We start from the raw sequence: 20,349 nt of genomic DNA on the forward strand, positions 1-20,349 counted from the left end.
GAGAACTTTTGCCTGTCTTGCCCTGCTTTGCTCTCCCTTCCCTCCATTCCCTTCAGACCTGCAGTGATGAGATCCTAGGGTGAGCTGGGGCTCTGAGTTACTACTACCCTGTGTATAACCAATGTAGTGAGAAGACATAGTCAGAAGATAGACAGACAGGAGATCTATTTTGATTCTTTCTAATGATGCATGTGGAGCATTTGGGTACCAATTAATTAATTATGCTCTTTATTTGGTCTAATGGGAACTGTGGTACAAACAAAGGAGATGAGGCTGGGACTGAGCAGCCCTTGCTGGGAACCAAATACAGAACAGCAGATGCCAGAGGTTTGGCTGAGAGATCGGATTCTATTAACTGTTCTGCATCCCATATTTGGGAGCTGGGAGGGTCAGACCAAGGAATAGAGGTGGCAGACGGGATGAGCGGGAAGATGATTAATAGCGATATAAACAGCTTTGTATTAGTTCCTGCTGCATGATTTGAAGTGTGTGAAGTGAAGATGGAAGCAGCAGGAGGTGGTGCAGATGGGATAGGGACTGAGAGTGGTGCAAGCTAAAACCTGACATGACAGCTAGGGATGTGAAAGTACTCATCTCCTTTGCTGTTGGGTCAGGTGCGAATGAGGATAAACATGAACATGATCCCCAACTCCCTGGGGCAGGCTGAGAAAGAGGGACAGAAAAAGAGGAGCTGGAGCAGAAAAGCATTAAGTAGACACCCAGACAGGCATAATGATGGAGACAAACTTTCAGATCAGCAAGAAGCAGTGGGGAGAAGCCGGTTCAATAAAAAGCTGATGATAGGGAACCACAGGGATAGCATGCACTAAATGACATCATTTACCACTCTGCTTGTTATCACTCATTATACCACATTATGCTGTTGATCCTATTATATGCTGCTTAATGTAAATCTGGCCCCTGCTGTGTGAGGCACAGCACACCAAAAAAGTCATTCCTTGCCTCAAGGAGCTCATGATGGAGAGTAAGGAGTGTTTCTATGAGGAACTGCATCCTCTGTGTTGGAGGCTATGGAAGGCAGTGCCAGGTGGACAGCACGTTTCTCAGAGTTCATGGTTTTATAACAGAAGCAAATAGTATATATAAGGTAGAACTTACTGTTGGCTGAGTAGATTACAAAGACAGCCTTGGGAAGCATGGCAGGTTCAGTTTGTTGAGGGGGAAATATTTGTTTTGGTGGTATAGAACTGCTGGAGGTTTCATTTGATCGGAGATTTCAGTAGGCTATGAATCTTCACCCATTCCAGCTCAGAGACAAACCCTGTGTGCTTTGGTGTACCTGTGGCTTTCACTTCAATATCGACAAGCCTTGGCAGCTCCTTTTGCTTTGGCATGGTGGCTTCTTCCAATGGAGAACCCCCAAATTCAGCAGGAGATAAATGCCGGGAAAGAGAAGGATTCAGGCAAAGTCTTGTGGTCCAAAATGATCTCTTTGTAGGAACTCTGAGACTAAGGGAGGAGCAGAAGTCAGCAAGAAGCAATGGCCAGGAAGAATCGGGGATCAGCCCAGCCCCAAGGTGTCCACTAGTGGCTCCTGTGGATTCTTCCACAGGAAGGGAACTGAGAAGGACCCATTTAATGTGACAGGATAAATGGCCCTGGTCTCAGCAAAGAATAGAGAATGTGCAAGGAACCAGCTACAGATTCTAACTGAATTCAGGATAAATGAGAGAATTCTGTTTGCAGCCCTTGGTAGGAGGGAGCTTGAAGACATGTGGCTGTTTTTAAGCAAAAATGGGGTTTGCTGGCAGGGAGTTTGTTAGCTTTTAATAGGGATGTATTTGATGATAGCAAGGAAGTGAGTCCTCTGCATGGCTTGTAGATACAGAAGGATGCATCCGAAGCCTGAGGTGCCCTTAACTACCCCAAATAACTCTGTGAAGCATAAAATTAGACCCAAGAGAGAGGAAGTTTCTTCTAAATTCATCTCCTACGGTAATTGGGGTGTGGGTACTCTTTGCAAGAATGGCAGGGGAAGATACGAAGCTCAGCGAATCTCAGGGTATAAATTAAAGTGCACAAAGCCTTGTCACACTTCTCCATACATCAGCATATGTTTAATTCATACATTTAATGGAGCAAATTCAGGAATGTGTAGCAGTGCAGAGCTACGCTGCCCGGGCTCCTGCAGGGACTCCCTGCTACAACCTCCTAGAGGAAAATCCAAGCCTTAGGTTCTGCCATTTGTATGCTGAAATGTATGTTGAAGTCAGCCACTGAATGGGCATGGAAACAGTGCCAGTCTTTCAGAGTAAAGGACTTTGATGGGAAATCCATGCCAGCCCCATAGGGCCTGGTCCGAAGAAAATACCTACTGAGGAGATAAAGGCTGAGGCCAGAGGGAAACCCAGCGCTCTGTTCAGTCACAAGGAAATTGCTCTGACTCAGTTTCCTCAACTTAGTTGGGGTTAACTGGTTTTATTTTGAAGAATGGGCTTCATTCTGTAGAACTTGCCATATTCCATTTATTTCCATAAAGCCCCCATCAGCTGGAGACTTTTCCTCCTTTGTTTCATTGCGTTTCACAATGGCAGAGTTTTCCCCTCTCAACTGTCAGATTAACCATTATAGTTAGTGATAAATACTGTCCAGCAGGGTTAAGTCATTCCACTTGGATGGCTTTGACTTTGCTTTGCCTGTTATTAATTTTCATGAATTTCAGAGTATGCTTTATGCTGATAAAGCTGCTTAAAATGTTTCTTCTAAAGCTGTATTAGAGAAAGTGGTGCCTACATAAGCCCTTTGGAATAGCTAATGTGCCATGGCTTTTGCTATAAATATTTGCCAGTTCATTATTTTCACTGAACCTCACAAGTGGGTAGGTATTGATTATTTTACCAAGTCACAAGAGAAAAGTCTTGGATACTTGTGTACATTCTGAATAAGCTGGCAAAGCAATCTGCTGCTGTCAGTCTGGCCAAGTGGGCGATCAGCTTCCTCGATTCCCTACCTTCTGCTTCCTCTTGAGTTTCCATGTTTTTCTGCTTTATGTTGGAAATGAGTGTGTTGCCCATAAAAGGCACTTTACAATAAGGACTGACCAAGAAAACTCTCTCCCCTCCCCAAATCCAGAGATGTTTTTCATACCAGAGAAGAACATAACAATTGTGAGGTTTGGGGTAGACCAGATTGAATGGCTCCATCTGCATGATGGAGCATCTTCTCACACAGTTTAGAATCATAGACTGGTTTTGTTGGAAAGGACTTTATGATCATTCAGTTCCAAATCCCCTGCCATGGGCAAGGACACCACACGTTGGACCATGTCACCCAAGACTCCTTCCAGCCTAGCCTTGAGCACTGCCAGGGATGGAACATTCATGACTTCTCTGGGCAATGCATTCCCCTGCCTCAGCACCCTCACAGTAAAGAACTTCCCCTTATATCTAACTTGAACTTCCCCTGTTTAAGTTTGAACCCATAATCTGCCCAAATTATCCTTGTTTATCATTGACTTCTCACTTAAAATGCCTGCAGCCTCTGGGTGACAAAAAGCTGGTCAAGCATCTGCATGGGCTGAGAGCTGCTTGAGGGTGTTCGTCCACACAGTTACATACAACCTCAATATTCTGACTGCTGATTGATTCCCCGCTACCATCTCTAACAAGCCCAATAAAGCAACCAAAGAGCTGTCAGTGGTGTGTTTTGGGCACCTTGGAGCAAATGTAGCACGCTCAGCGGCTAGTGAAAGCGCTGTCAGCTGAAGGACACGGCGCGCGCTGCACTGGTGACATGCCGTCGCCTCTGGGGCAGCTCAGTTTGCTGCTTTGCTTTTCCCTGTCATTTTCCACACAGCCGTTATTTCCAAGGTCTCATGTTCAGTTGGAAAAGTGCATAAAAATCATCTTTCTCTGACAGAAAAGGACTCAACACCATGCATGGGCTCCTCCGCGGTTCAGGAGGCTCACAGAGAGACTGGATTAATCCTCACTGTTCAGAGTGGAATATTGCCCTTATTTCTGAAGAATCAGGAAGGAATTTACTAATTAGGAAAAAAAAAAAACCAACCAAGGGGAATGTTTTAAGAAATCAGAAAAGTGTCACTCTTCAATGACAAATGACACTTAGTAATGACAAAATCACGTTTCCTAGCAGCAGAGGTTGTTTGCTGCTGGTGTTGCAGATGTCTGGAACTCTGGAGGACAAGAAGAGCTTTGTATTGGCAGAGCTGTAAAGAAAAAACCTGTATCTGCAGCTTCCTAAGGGGAAAAGGAAAAAGTAAAACATGTGATTCATTACTTAAAATAAGACAGTGGGTAGGAAGTGAGGGAAGATGACTCTCCTCCCTTCAAATGGAAACATGTCCAAAGACCCATCTGGAGCGTCTGGAAGAGCAGGCTGAGCTGATACTGCCGAGTTGCAGCTTTTTACACTACTTTCTACCACACCTTCACTGCTCTATGAAATTACCTTTGTCTGAGCTCACTTTGGGCACTGGGTTAGGCTGAACTGGGAGAAATTAGTTTTAGGGGGGAGCAGAAGGACTTAATGCGAGTGCTTCTGGCGCTGATAACTCACATCCTGGATGTCTTGCTCTGATTTCTCAGTGCAGACAAGCCCTGGGGACCTGACTTTGATTATCTGAACCCGGCAGTTCCAGATTACCTTAATGCTGTGCTGACTCCATCTGGGCTGCTCGTGCAGGAGGGGTGCATTAACCACGCAGCCGAGCGTGGCCAAAGGCAGCAGAGATCGAATCAGCTCCAGGTGCTTGGTGAAACCCGGGGAAATTGCCTAGTCTGGGATGAAACTGCGCCAGGGGAGACTGGAGCAGCAGCGTTTGCTCGTGATGGATGAGCCCTAATTTATTTCCACTGTAAGAGATTTGGGAGACAAGGTTACCCTATAAATAATGTTTTAACTGTAATTTTGTTAAATACCCTTCTCCTGAAGGGAAAAAGAAATTGCTGCCTTCTTTCATTATTTCAGGTGACCAGTAATGCATCCTCAGGCCCAATGCTATCATTTATTTTATACAACATATCTGTATTTTTGTATAATGTGTGTATGTATGGACATATATGTGTATATGTAATATATGTATGCTATATGTTTATCAGGAGAAAGATAATTGATGGAGTGATGCTTGATCCACCTAACAGGTCCACTAGAGCCATGGACAGCATCACAGCTGTACCCACTGCAGGGTGACACATGCCCCATCCCTGTGGCACAGCGTGTAGCATCTTCAGGAATGTGTTATCCAGGCATTTGCTTCTAAGAGGATTTCCTCTGACTCATCAGAAACGAAGAGATGCTTTCTTCCTGACAAGGGATGGACAAAAGGTGACTGAAATCAGGCATCACAGACACCAGCATGGAGACAGAAGGGGCCAGCTCTGGGTGCGTGTCCCTGTGTCAGCATGGCTGATGCCAGGCTGTGAGCTCAGTGTTCCATGTGGCACATGAGAGGTGATTTTGTGCCTGAACCTTTTCCTATGAAGCCTCAGGTATGGTTCTGGTCCAATATGGGGCAGAAGAAACATGGACAGGTAACTTCCCATCCCGACTCCCTGATTCATTCTGATTCTTTTCACTGGGAGAATGGGGCAAATTCAAAGCAGGGGCCGTTGCTGGTAGATAATGTGGGGCAGGGATTGCTGTTTCCCAGAACTGCCTGTCATTTGTATTCTCTTTGTGCTGGTGATGTATATGGCTTCATTACAAAGTGCCTGACCTTTACTGAGCAGCTTGTCAGAAGCTGAGGTTTCAGCTTGACAGTTGCTGGCTCCGAAATGTTACCGGGTGATGCGGTGGGAGAAGGGCGAGCTGCAAACACAGCCCTTGGAATCCTCCTCCTTGTTCTGGGGGCATGCAGCAGAGGGGCCACAGACTTTTCTCTTTCAGTGCTTGACAGTGGCAAATGCTGGCTCTTTCTTTTCCATGTGCCATCGCTGATGCCCTAGCTGGTATTAGGTTTCCCCAGCAAATGGATGGAGCAGTATTTGGGTTTGGTTTAAAGGTTTAATTTAGTGCTTGGTGCTATCGTATTGAACAGCCCATTGTGACAAACCTGTATGTATTTTAAAAGAATTATCCTCCTAAAGACCTCTTCTATAGCCTCATTCCCCAGGTGTAATTTCTGAACAACAAACTAAACATTTCTGCTATTGTATGACAGGAGGACTTTAGGAAGTGAGCCTGAGTCTATAGGGATGTGTCAGCCAGCAAATGGGTGACTGATGTCTCAGATTTGGGTTTCTTCTCTTAAACAATGAAAGATATTAACGTAAAATAGAAAAGGAGTTTGTAATTCAAAAGAAACAAAGAAAAAAGAGGTATTTGTTTAAGTCTGTTTTCAATGAATTAATAGGCATGTTAGAAACTTCTCTACCTTTGAGCAGGTTTGCTGGAGCACGGTGCGAGTCCTCCCAAAAGCAGCATCACCTGCTTTATGTATGGGCGTATTGCAAACCCTGTCTGGAAAACCTGTTCTGGTGGGATCATTTGGAGGTGTTTTGGCCAGGAGGACTGCCCAGGGTAATGTGGTGCAGGTTTAGTGGTGAATCACAAAGCAATTCAGCTCATTTGCTGGGCTCATCCCAGAGGTGGCTGGAAGGAATAGATGAGCTCCCTGGGTTGCCCAGGGCAGGTTGGTCCTGTTACCAGCACTCACCCCAGCACCCCCAGGTCTGGGCTATGCCAAACTTGAAGGTGAGTCCTCGGGGGTCATCTTCCCTGTGGGATTTTGGCAGCTGCAACACATGGAACCTTGCAGCAAAGCAAGTCTATCTGCTTCCCCAAGCTCAGGCCTGTCTCTTCACTTGGATCAGATTCAACCAATGAAAGATGTTTCTCCCACCCCTCAGGGACAGAGACATTGGAGAGCTGGATGGACATCTCCTTATGAACATCAGGAACTTGCATCAGTAATTGCTCAGCATCTCTCCTGGAAGCCTAACTACTGCTTGGAGGACACAGAGATGCAGGTACCGTGACATGACAAAGGTCACTGATGGCTACACTACACGATGATGGTAAAAGCAAGACACCCCAACTACTTGGAGGTGATATTAGTGTATTTGTCCAGGCAGTGGTGAAGTGCAGTATGATGATATTTACAGGTTTTAACTGGGTTCCCAGTGCAAAAGATTACTTCCATCTTTAGACCCCCAAAATTCCCCTCTAAACAATCTAGAAACATTCATAGAGAAACCAAGGAATTACTGGTACTAAAAGAAGGTGTTTGGAAAGGTTAAGCCACTGAGTTGTCCTGCTCTAGACAGTCGGAGAAACTTCGGTCATAGCTGATTCTTGTCCATTGAGGAAGTCCAAGATGGACCATGCCATAGGCATGACACCCACAGTTCAAGAAAGGACATCCCTCAGTCACAGCACACAGGGCTGGGGTCAACCTCCCTGATTCAGCGCAGGTACATGATGGGAAGACTAACACAAGGGGTGGGAAGTTACCTTAGCTGCCAATTCACTTGGCTAACAAAATGCATTCCTGCCTCTCTGGAGCCCTGCTGCAGATAGGAGACACTCACTGAGGAGCAAAGCACAGAGGTTTGGGTTCAGCAGGTCCCATTATTGCCAGGTTAGAAGCCTGGAAAATCACAGGCTGCAGAAGCAGACTGGCTTAACCTCAACTACAGATGTGCTGCCATGATGACGGGGGCTGTTTATGTGCAGAGCCAAGTCTGTTGTGGGACTCTCTTTTTCTTGTCTGGAATTAATGAAAGAGCCCAGCAGCGCTGATGAGTGAGCAAATCAGCAGTCAGTTAAGAGCATCCTGTCAGCAGAAGGTGATTTTTGTACTAGGCCAGTGGACTCTCACTAATTAAAATAAACATTTATTATTTGGTTTCGGGATTCTTTCCAGGAAGGAAAACACAGTTTGGAAAGGCTTTCAGAGCCCATTGCCTTCCGCAGCCTGGTCTGTGCTTGAGACCAACACAAGGGGCATCTGGGAGGGGGAAAGGAATGGAAAGATGGGGAGGAACAAAAGGTGTTGAAAAGCTCAGATGAGCCTCAAAGCTGGAGGAGAAACAAATCAATGTCAGGGTTAGAGAGAAAGCAGGCAAGGAGGGAACAGAAAAAGGAGCAGAATAAAACTGAAGATGACAGACGGAACATGATTGATTGGGAGGGAGGTGGCAAAAGACAGTTGAGTGACTGGTGGGAGTAATGGTGCAGAGCTGAACCCCAGGAAGTGGGCCTGGACATGCTGGCACTGGGGTTGCTAAGGGTAGGCTGGAAGCATTTGCCAGGATTGATGTTGTGTGGTTGTTGCTGTTTCGGGTGGAGATGGGAGAGATGATCCATGGAGGGTTCCTCTGGCTCTGGTTGTGGTCAGGCATCCCATGGCCCCCACCATCTGCCTGCATCCCCCGGCAGCCTTCATCCCAGAGGGACCCTAGGTAGAGACTTTACAGTCTCTACTGTAAGACCTTATATATAAGACCTTATACTGGTCTCTTGCCAGTACATAGTGAGCACTTGTATCTTGCCAGCAAACTGGCCTGGGTCACGTACATACTGAGCACATGCAGAGCCCAGGGCCAGCCCCAGCCCATGCTGCTCTTGTCCGCTGTGCTTGCTTGGCAGCAGAGATCAGGTAAATACATCTTCCCTCTGGGAACTGGGAGGAGCTCCATGGTACCTGCATGGTCAAGGGAGCGCTCTGACCCCAAACCCACATCCTTTAGGGGCTTCCCTTGCTGAGCAGATGAGCTTTCATGGCGGCTGCTTGCTCTGCAGGGACCTGTGTCTCCCCCATGGCTGCAGAAGAGGCAAGCCAGCATTTACCCATAGTTTCTGCTCTGTGCTGAGTTCCCAGCAGAATAAGGAGTGGCTGCTCTTTTGTGGGAGGTGTCAGGCAGATCTGAGGGCAGAGTGAGGAAAATGTAATAGCTCTTCACACCATCGCCTGAGAGAGAGAAAAAGCAACTCAGTGAAATCACAGTTTTTCTTATTGCTTGATGTTACAGCTATAGGAATCGGGGGAGAATCCACCATTCAAACCAGATTAAATGCTGATATAATCATTCAGATTTCATATTGTTCAATAACCTGTCGAGTGTCATCAAGATTAAACCGTGCTCAGGCAGTGCAAAGTCTGTGATTAGAGGTGTGACACTGCTTGTGCTCTGCAAACCAGTGACTGCTCTATTAGAGCATCTGCTCAAGTGTCCTGTCGATGAGGGAATGTTTCCTCCCTCCTGTGATTATTTCACATTATAGGCAAATCAGAATCTGCTTCTGAAACAACAGCTAGAGGCAATGCCTATTTTTAATAGGGTGTTTATGGAAAGATGTCTCAGCTCCTCCTACATGGTCCTCTGCTCCCACCGTGCAGGATGAGGCCCTGTTGTTGTGTTGGCATCAGTTACTGAGGAAACTGCCTCTTTAGAAATGGAGCATCTGTTTCTACTAGCAACAGCAGCTTCTGCTTTTAAGTGTGTGTTAGTGCATTAAAGCTCCTCGTTACTGAATCGTGTTTGTTTGTGGGCATTTGCAATCTGGGGGCTGCATGGTGAGAAAGGGGTTGCCGCAGGAGAGCAGGTTACTATCAGTGGGACAGATGGTGGTGGAGGCAGGAGATGGGAGAGCATCATTTCCATATTCACCTCTGTAAGAGCTGGGCATCCTCTCCAAACCCACACTCACCCCTCCTATAAAACACAGCTGTTTGAAAGCTGGAGATGAGCCTGGTGATCTGCAAGGAGCAGGGTGCTGAGCACTGTGTCCCACTGCTGCCACGAGAGCCCAGGGCCCTTCTGTGTGTCCAGAAAGCTTCTCCCAGCCAGCAAGGGCAGCCGGATGCTTTGGATAGCTAAGGAGTGAGGTAACATGGGAAAGCTCCTGTGGGGCAGTTCACTTTCAGGAACAACAGGATGCTGCCAGTATGTTCCTGTAGCTGTTCCCAGTAGGTACACAGCGACGGAAATGATTTCTGCCATGGTGACTAAAGCAGCACATGAAGAGCCTGTGTCTTTACCTGTCACTGTCAGGGCTGCGCTCACAGCCTGCAGGAGAGTTGGGACGGGATTGAAGCCAAGCTGTTCCTTCACTCCGGTGGGCTCGGATGGAGCACAGCATCTGCTCTGCCTTCCCGAGTGTCCACACGGCAGGGAAATCCTACAGGGATGCTGGATGTGGGAGGGTGAAACGCTGCAAGGCAAGATTGGTTCCAGTGAGAAGCTGCTCTGTGCTTTTGTTCACAACGCAAACGGACCAGGGAAAGGAAAGGCGCAGCTTCCACTGGGGAGCAGCTCGGAGCAGTTGTGACAGTTTTTTCCTGTTTAGCTGGAGGAATTCTGCTGCCTGTCTCAAGGAGACTTTTCCTTTGGAAAACAGGCTGCAGTCACCCGGAGTAATGGTGTGTGGAAAAGAATAGGGTGGAAATCGCCACTGGGATGAACCTCCAAAGTGAGCCGCAGACTACGTGAGCCACAGACTACATGAGCTCATGCAGTTAATTCTATTGCCACAAAGCTGGTGTCTATAAAGTGCCAGTGTTTTCTGCTCAAAGAAAACTAATCTGGGTGGGAAAAAGGGTGCCTGAGGTGAAAATTCATTGTGGTTCATCTCAGGGTCTGACTTCTCCTCGCATATGAGCATTGCTCCTACAAAGAGCAGCCCCCATTTCCCTCAATAGGAGAACTAAGTTCTTCTGACTCAAAAAGTTGTGCTGGAATGACTAAATCTAATCAGGATGGGTGCTTGTTAGCTTATAGCAAGTCTTGAAAGCCGAGCCAAGCTTATAGCAACTAAACCAAGTCTATTAATATGTATGAATCTTTGAGGCAGTCAATCCTTTGCAGAGAATTTATTAAGCCCTTTTGGACACCGCTGGTGTGTCCTTCCCAGCTAAGGTTGCTCCATCACCACCAGGCTCACCGGCCATGCAAACTGTTCTCCTTGTGGATCTGTGTTGCAGTTCGTGTCCCTGAGAAGGGGGAAAGGAAACACATTTGTGTATTGCCCTGGTTGCAAAATCTGGCATTCCGAAAGCGCATCGGCTCCCTTTGTATGTTATTGGGTCAGCTGTAATGAAATGAGAGGCAAAGAATGTGTCTGAGCCCATCAGCTTTTGAATGTTCAATGAGAGAAACATTGAAAGGGCACAGCCAGGAGGGTGCAGAAACCCTCTCCATGATGCTTGCTGTAACTCCTCCACTGATGATAACTGCTGTCATAGCCACATTTAGTGACTGCTACCCCATGTGCTGAGCTAGCACAGGAGGCTTGCTGGCTGCGTCTGCACCTCCAGGTGATAGCAAAGAGCCCTGGGGCTGGTGTGGAAGGGGGGATGCAAACAACATCTTAAATCCCTCCAGGCAATTCTCCTGTGGGGAATTCTGACAAGACATGGGTGTTTGAGCCATCCTTTAAAAGAGGTACAGCACTGCAATGCCTGAAGAGAGCAGGACTGCTGCAGTTTGGGAAGCAGCCAACTCCTGAGGGTTTCCTGGTGCTGGTGTGTCTCTCGGGACTGCTCAGCAGGCAGCTTAGGGAATAGTTTCTGGTAGGATTGCTGGAAAACCTTATTTCTACATGATGTTACAAAGCAGTTGGGAAAAATAGCAAATGCTGCTGAGACTGCCCATTGTACTTCTTATATACTCTCATCTTGCTGTTCACAGCTGGATATTTGCTGGTTTTCTCTTCCAATACTCTTATATTCTTCTAATCTATTCTAATATTATGCCCTAGTGCTGCCAGGTACGTGATTTTTATCAACAGCCCCTCCAATGGAGGCCATTGATGCTCTGCCCAGTACAGCAGATGGCAGTTTGGAAAACGTAATCCTATGGGGCTCTGCTCCAGAAAAACACACCATGGAGCTGTACAAGTACCCCAGGGTCTGCAGTGGAGGGGCTGCCTTCTGCACTGGCTGTCTTCAACCTCCAGTGAGGCTGGAAGCAAAGGGGTTAGGCTGGGAGTACAGCTGGGCTCCATTTCTAATCACCATCACCTTCTGCGGGGAGAAGGAAGCTGTGTTGAAACCTACCTGCCTGGAAATGAGCTTTTCCTGAGCAGCCTAATGCTCTGCATCCTGGATGAATGATTATAAATGTGCTTAGAATTATTTACCTAATTGCAATATAATTTTGCTGGCACTTCATGGGATTGAACAAACAGCTATGGGAATGAAACTAATGCAACACGATAGCGGCATTGGGTTGAGAGGGGCGGTGGAAGGGGCAGAGGCGACGTTAAGCAGGCAATGAGGACGCTTGGCTTCTGGCTGAGAGAACTCCTGTTTATAAACGCAGCATCCACTTCCCAGGAAAACATTTTTGATGTTGACTTCAGACATCCTCTCGCTGAGAACGGCCCAGCCTCCTGCTTGCCCAGGAGACAATAGAAGGAAAACAAGCACAATAGGTGCATGTGCTAAACACTTTAATGAGCACTTCCACACCATTCTCCTGTATTTCCCCACATCCCCATGAGTCAATAAGCACCTCATGCAGCTTTCTAGATAGTGCGTAATAAACTGATACAGCTGTGGACTAGCCCAAACATTAGCTCTCATTCACTGAATAAGTGGTAGACATGTGAATCTGTTCTGTATTGTAATACTCCTAGTGATTTCTTTGCCTGTGTGAGCTTTCTACAATGAGATTATACTTAATATAGTTTAGGTACAGTAATATAAGTGTATTCTGAAGGTACTGTGACAGATTTTGCATGTGAGCAATGCCCAGTTGATGTGTGAGCACCTGCAAACAGAAGAGTGTGTACCTGTGGTCTCTGGTTCATTTTGAATAGCAAGTTGATGGCTGTAAACAAATTGCCTATGGTTATGGTTATGCTTCAGCTTCTGTTGTCACCCAACTTCATGTCCTTCTCTAGCTGTGCTCTGTGTTGTTGCTCTATGATGCACGGAGCATTCAGTATAAAGTGCTGCAATATCCGTGGCAGAAATGCAGCATTTATAATAGTTACTTGGGCCAATTTTATCTGCTGCTTTTAAATCATGACTAATACGTTGGGTGTCTTTCATCTCCAGCTTTCCCTCAGATAGTGTGGTCTAGATAGACTTGCACTATTCCCGAACCACCCAGTCTTCCAATTCATGCAAGAGAAATTCTTATGATTTGTGCAAATGGAAAATGATCCAGCTTCAGAAATGTCTTTATATTTTAATCCTGTTTGCACACAGGCAGTAAGAGGATCTGGAGCAAGGGATGTGGATCACAAAGGCTTGCAGGAGAAAGCAGATGTGAGTAAAGAGAGCTTAAGTTCTACTCTTTCAGACATTAATACATAAGAAATGTGCTGTTTTGGGGTGAAATTCTGCCTCAAGGTCCACTCATGTAAATCTGCTGAGGCCAGATATTTCAACAGAGCTGGTCGAGCTCTGAGCTCTGGTTGCACCAGCTCAGGAACTGTTTCGATCGTTCCTGCCACTTTGCTGATTCAGATTTCACTTAGCTTTGTCCATCATGCTCAAGGTTGTACTAAATGCTCATTATTTTTGCATGCTTTGGAAGTGTGTGACTTACTTCAGGTACCATTTCGTGCAAGAACACAGAAATAAGGATTGCTGGGAATTTTTCAGTGGAACAGTTTTACAGAAGAACTTTCTCAGATTGGGAGTGCACCCCTAAAAGCATCATTTCTGCTGGGAAAGGTGATTGCTCAGTGTGGGAGACCAGGATACATTTTGCCTGCTGCCTTTTCCTCCCTCCAGTGAACACCCTTAAAGCTGCTTCTGCTAATCTGGGGTTAGTTTCTCACTTGGCTGAACATGTTGGAACAATTTCTTATTGAAACGGGCACTTGAGGCTGAATCTCTTGCTCTATATCCATGTTAATAAAATCAGCAATGCTTCCCAGCTCCAGGCATCCCTACCTCAGCAATGTCCTTTCTCCTCCTCTCTGGGGATTGGTTTTCTTGCAAAGGCAAACCAAGATGCTGAAACAAGATCTGTGACAGTGTTATTCCAATCTCAGTGAGTGCTGTGATTTACCTGGTCCACTTCCAAGCCATGTCCCACAGCCTGTTGGCCTGGCCCAGCTGCTCATGACACAGGGACCTTCCTTTCATTTCTCTTTGGGATAATGGAAAAACACTTTTAGGAAGTTCTTCACTTCATTCCTCTGCCAAATCAGTGCTTTTGGTGGCCAGAAGACTTTAGAGTTTATCATACAAACAATAGGGAAAACTATGATTAAAGTTATAAAGGGCAATGAGGAACAATCTCATTCTGCCAAACTGGTGGGGTTGGCCACTCGGTATCCCTCTAAATCAGTGCTGGTTTCTCCTATGTCAGTACTATTTTATTTATGTTGTATTACATTTCGTCAGTCTCCATGCCAACAGTTCATGCAGGAGCAATGTCTCATAGAACGCTTTAAAACCTCAGAGATACGAGCACTTCTTTTGGATCGTGCCTTTAAGTCAGATTTGTTTTGTCCGTTGTGCAGTGTCAGAGAGTCAAGGCTGGACATGTCCCTCTTCTGTCCCATTCCATGCAGCAAGAACTGAAGCCAGCGTCAAGTGTCATCCATGACTGACACCAAATCCATAGGGAAATCAGAGCCTTTTGCTAGACCAGATGATAATTCTAGGAAAACACAAGGGTTTGAGTAGAAAGTCCCTTCCTCAGGACACACATAAACTCTTGCTTGTGGAGTTGCACCGTCCTGGCTACACCACTGTTACTGCTCTCGTTCCTTTGTAAATGCAATCTATGTAATGATTTTATTATTTCCCTGTTCATGCTGTTTACCTGAATTCTAGGTTCCTTTCTGCTTCTGCTACTGTCAAGCAAATCCCTCTGATGCTGGACTGGAGAAGAAGCCACTGAAAGGGAAGACAGACGTTGGCTTAGCTCCCTTTTAACCACATAGGGGGTGGTCAGAGTTCTGATTTATGCTGCAGATTTGCTGGGATCCATGTAACGTGCCTTCTAGGAGATTTATCCAATGCCTGCTGCTGAATGTCCATTTGTTCCTGGAAGTTGTTTTCCTTCCCTTTCATCCTTCGGTGGGAACACTTCTCAGCACATAATATCCTGCAGAGGACAGGTAGCAAAATGCATTCTATGAAGGATATTCTAACCCTGTGCTTCTTGAAGCCCTGTGTTTTCCAGATGAAGGTGTGATGACTTGCTGCTGAAGAGCCCACAGCTGGGACAGGATGAGCTGATGGCTTCATCTCCCTTGGCTGAGAATCATTGGTACTTGCTACTTTCTCTGTCAACACCTACCAGCCTCAGTGCTTCAGCTGCTTTTTAGAATGTGTGTGTTATCCATCAGCATAAATAAGGGTCCCATTTGTTATTTCAGCCTTTAATACATGTCTGGTAAAGACCAAGAAACAATACTTGATCCCACAGGGCCTGCAAGAAGGGAATAACCCCCCTGGAACTGCACAACTTCCATCCTGCCCTCTCTGGGATGCACACACCAGCACCAGAGAAATGCAAAGGGCACTAAGGTGAGTAGAAATAAGAAAGTAAACTATTCAGGTGTAAGGAAGAGAACAATAAGCAGGAGGGTACAGCCAAAAAGTAATGCAGTGTCAAGGGAAAGAGCAGCAGAAAAACATGAGTGTATTTCTCTGTGTTTAACAAAGAATGGAAATGAGGATTGTTACTTGAAATACAAAATCTGGATAAAATAATATATCAATGAGGGCAATTTGATGCCAAATAGGAAAGACACAGCCCTCAAAACCCTTTAGACCCCTGGCCTAACAAATCCAAGCTTTCTCCTACCATATTCTTAAAACACGAAGTCTGCAAGACTCAGGGAACGGTGTTAATCACAGGTGTAGCCAAAGGAATCACAACTGCCTTCATAAGCCTCTGCACCAGAAAGGGATTAAACAGAATGAGTTTACAGGAGGAGCTGTGGTGTTAGCACATAGCACCCCAAGAAGCAATTTGTCCGTACACAACGCCTCTGCACAAGAGAAGGGGAAGGAAAAGACAGACCTGGGCAACAGCCTCAGCTTATACACATGGCTGCATTTTCTATGCCAATCAATGCCAGCTAAGAATACATCCCCAGAGACCACACAGTAAGAGCTATAGGCAAAGTTGCCTTGCTTGAGACTACCTTTGCAGCCTCATGATATCGACCCTCCTTATTTGCTTCTGTTTCTTTCATTAAAGAGCCACAGCAGGAAAAACCCCAGTGTGACATCCTGACGCTTGCAATGTCATTGAGGGAATACCTGTCTGTCTCAGCAAGCCAGATCAATGCCCTGTCCTACTACCTTTCTGTTTGGCTTTGTTCTCTGTGGAATAGAATGGGTGGCCTCGCTTATTTTTGCCACTTGGCAATTCCTTTCTGGATCAAATTGGAAGCAGCCCAGTAACTTTCTGACATGGCAGGATTAATCTGACAATTGAAGAGGTTCCATCCTGGTCCTGACAGTGATGATTTTGTGATACCCTTTGAAACTGCACCTCTTTTCCTGCTCCGGCAGGTACTGGGGAAATAAATGAGATCTGCATTCCTTTATGCTGATGGGAGGGCATTTGATGATTCACTGTCTTTGAGGGTGCTAACAGACATCCTTTACAGGTCTTATGTTGGTTTAATGGGCAGTTTGCAGCTGTGGGATCATTGCTATATTTTGTAGTTTTGTTCTATTATTAGCTATTGAAGGAATATGAGACTACCAGATAGCATCGTATTAAACTTCCAGTTCCTGTATTTATGGGCACCACCTGCGGGTTAAAACAGATGCTGTCACTCTGCAGAGTTCCCTTCAAAGCAGGGGAGATATAATGAATGTGTGATCAAGGCACCCTCACTTAGTCCCATTGTGCAGTAATTACAGATGGAAGCATTTCTAAACAGGCAGCGTTGGCTCAGGGAAAAGGAGCAATGCAGAGCATTTGCCCCACATGGCAGGATACAGTGATGGAAAACAAAACCAGTCCCAAAGCCTTCAGTAGTTCCAAGATGGGAAACTCTCTCCAGTCATTACGGCCTCTTGCAATGAGAAAGCCACTGCAGGAAGGACCAGCAGTACCATCCAGGGCAAGTAAATACCCTGTAGTTACCCTTTGGGCATGTAAATACGCTGTGGGTAGCAAAGCAGCTGCTTATTACAGTGACCAGAACCATGTGTATAATAAAAACTCTTTCAGTGACCTTTTGTGCTAATTTGAGCTCATTCTGCCATGGCTGCTGGGTACGTTCCTGCTCCTCCAGAGGTTGATTGGGACCTTTGCACCCACTCTGTATAGGAAGGAAAATATATTTACCTTGAAAACAGCAAAGTAATCTATCCTTTTGGAGGAAAATTGGAAGCAGTGGAGCTAGGATAATGTAGAAATCTGTGACAGAGTCACTAGTTTATGTTCCTTTGCATGTGTGGGCAAAAGGGGCAGAATAAATAATGCATCCAACACAGAGAAAATCATTTAGGTACCATGAGGCTTGGCTGAAAGACATAAGAACCCTTCCTAAATTTCCACTGCTTTCCCCTTTTTGCCTTGCAGGAGATGGCAGCATCCTGAGCCGGGTACAGCTCCAGCCGCAGCAGGTGCTACACTGGAAGGCAACGGGAAAGGTCTGAGTGAGTCATTTGAGCATTCATTGTCATTGATGCTAACTGTAGTTCTGTTACCTGGCTGCAGCCCAACGCAGGTTGACATGTGCTTGTGGTGTGTGAGTAGTGGGTTTATGGTGAGTCAGCTCTGGAGCTGGGTGGCCTTTATGCTGCTGCTGCTTAAGGTTTGATGATAAGAGTGTGCTGTGGTTGATGATAACTATTCTCTTCCTCCTTCAAATGATGTGGAACTGCTAAAGTAAACATGAAGCTGGAGGCTAGCGAGAGAAAGGCAAGACACGTCCAGGAGCTGCATCCCTGCATCCCTTGTATTCTTACAGAGCCCTCATCATCATCATGAATAAAGCACTGTTCTTCCAAATCCCTTCCTAAAATAAACCATCCAGATGGCTGTAAGTGAAAACCTAGTCATCTAGCTGAGTAATGCTTATTTTAAGTACATCAACCAAGAAATGTGTACGATTGTGCTGAATTATGCACAGTGCAACTCAAACAGATGCATACGCAGAAGCAGGAATATCACAAGTGTCAGACAGCAGTGGTTCACACTCATTCTGGTCCTGGTTTAAAAGACTGACCTGAGAGCTGTTTAAGGGTATGTAGCATGTAATGTATAGAGAGGGAGAATGTCTTTTTCTTTCCTACAGCTTTATAGGTACTAGAATTGCTCAGAAATAGGTACTTGGTGCTAAGCAAAGTTAAATGTTCTCACTTTTCTTTTGGAGAGGAAGTTGGAGAGGACAGAAGGATTTTCTTGCAGGCTGTGAGAGCAAGGTTGTTTGCCTTTTCAGGCAATACCAGGATCTCTCCCCTCCTTTCCCCTAGGATGTCCAATTCAAACTTGGAAAAATGAAATCTGAAAGGATTTCATTCCTTTCAGAATGAAAAGGAAAGCACAACCCAGGTGCTCTGCAAGGGCTGCCCATGTCTGTAGTGTAAATAGAGCAAAACATGCATTCACAGAGGTGTTTTCCAGCTAGCCCTGCCCAAACTAACAAGCTTGTTTAGTACTTGATCTGAAATGCCTGGTAAGCACAGAGGTGTGCTTGATTGCTTTTAATGGGCGCACTTAGTGGGATGGCTTTCAGCGAAGCATCCTCACAAGGTCTGTCCAGTTGAGGAATAGGAAAGGCCCATGTTGGCTGGCATCAATGCTGCATGTTTCCTGACTTTACTCCTCAAAGCTCAAGTAAAACACTTTCTGAAGGGAACCCCCACTATGGGACCCCCCCCATTATGGAGGCTGCTTCAATGTGCCCTCCTGGTGCCAGGACAAAGGGGGCGCTTCAGAAGCTTCATCTGAGAAACATAGCACCTGAAACTCAGTTCGTCCACTACACACCCCTTTACATACCTAAACTTTGTGCTAAAATGATAGCAATTGTTTTTTTATTCTTTTTATTTATTCTATTATTCTTTTATTAATTTTATTAAGATTTATTTAATTATTCTTCATTAATTTTATTTATTCTATTTATTGCTTTATTTATTCTTTCACCTGAATGCAATCTTTATTACCTGTGAAATCAAGCCCCTTCCCTAGCTGAAAATATGTGAACAACTTACTTGCATAGGAGGATTATGAGCCTATTAGAAGCTCTTGAGGCATAAATTCAAACCCTCATTAGTCTCTGTGGGCTGCACCTCAAATCTGGAGTTTTATAGGATGTGGGTGGTATTTCCAAAGCGAGTTGCTGGAATTGGTTGGCTTAGAGGACTGCCTTAGATGATAATAGTATGTTTCTGAGCCACAGCCCTCTGCCTGAGCAAGATACAGGCTGTGATTTATGCTGTGAACATCACTGATACGGGGTTGTGCCCATAGCATGCGGCTGGCTTCAGGTCCCTGCAGTTCTAGCACTGGAGGGCAGAAGGGCTGTGGGAGCACGTGAAGGAGTGGGACCAACACATGAGTGTTGGTAGACTTGTTTTGAGTGTTCAGTTTTGTCGTGCTTTTTATGTGTCTGCTTTATTCTCCTTTTCAAGAATGAGTTGAACTTCCTTAGCTGGGGAAGCTCGGGGTTTTTACTGTGAAATCCCAATTGAAATTGAGGAGTGTGGTGGATGTGTCATCCCAATAACTCTGTATCACTCCTGCCTTTCACCCAGCTCTCAGAGGAGTCCCTTACTACCGACAGTGCATCCCTTACTACTGACAGTGCATCCCTTACTACTGACAGTGCATCCCTTACTACTGACAGTGCATCCCTTACTACTGACAGTGCATCTTGGTATCACTGAAAACCTAAAAGTCAGGAATAAGGTAATGCTGGCTTTGGCACAGGAGAGGTGCACTTCACTGTCAGCTTTTCCCTGTCTCTTAATTGCATCTGGGAGCATCAGGTTCATTGGTTTAAGCTGTCATAACACAAAGATTTCTGACTCACTGCTGCAAGAAGAATGCCTAGAAAAAAGGGAATTTTAGGTTATGACTAAAGTGTTATCTTCAACCAAAGATACACTGTGCCTAGAAAAAGTCTAAAGGTTAAATTCCAGCTCCAAGAAGGATGCATGCTGGAGGGATTCCCTATTAGAATATGCAAAGAGCTGTCACACACTTGGCTATCACAAGTATCCTGGTACCTCAGATCTAGGCATGTTCCATGTTTTGTTAGAAATACTACTAAAAATTGAAGGGTGGATGAAGAAATCTCTGCTTATTATGAGAGATGATAGCAGCAACATGAGTTTAAAGTTATTTTGTTTTGGCTTAGGTAGGTACGGATTGATGGAGAACCTAATCTTCACCTCTTTAAAACGAGTATAAAGAGCTGAACCTGCACTTTGGGAAGCAGCAGGTGGAGATTTGGCCACAGCAGGTCCTAAACCCAAAGTTC

This window comes from Neopsephotus bourkii, unplaced genomic scaffold, assembly GCF_033783945.1.
Source record: "Neopsephotus bourkii isolate Nb327-2 ecotype Australia unplaced genomic scaffold, CSIRO-AGI_Nbou_v1 NB_620, whole genome shotgun sequence".
NCBI classification, from domain to species: domain Eukaryota; kingdom Metazoa; phylum Chordata; class Aves; order Psittaciformes; family Psittacidae; genus Neopsephotus; species Neopsephotus bourkii.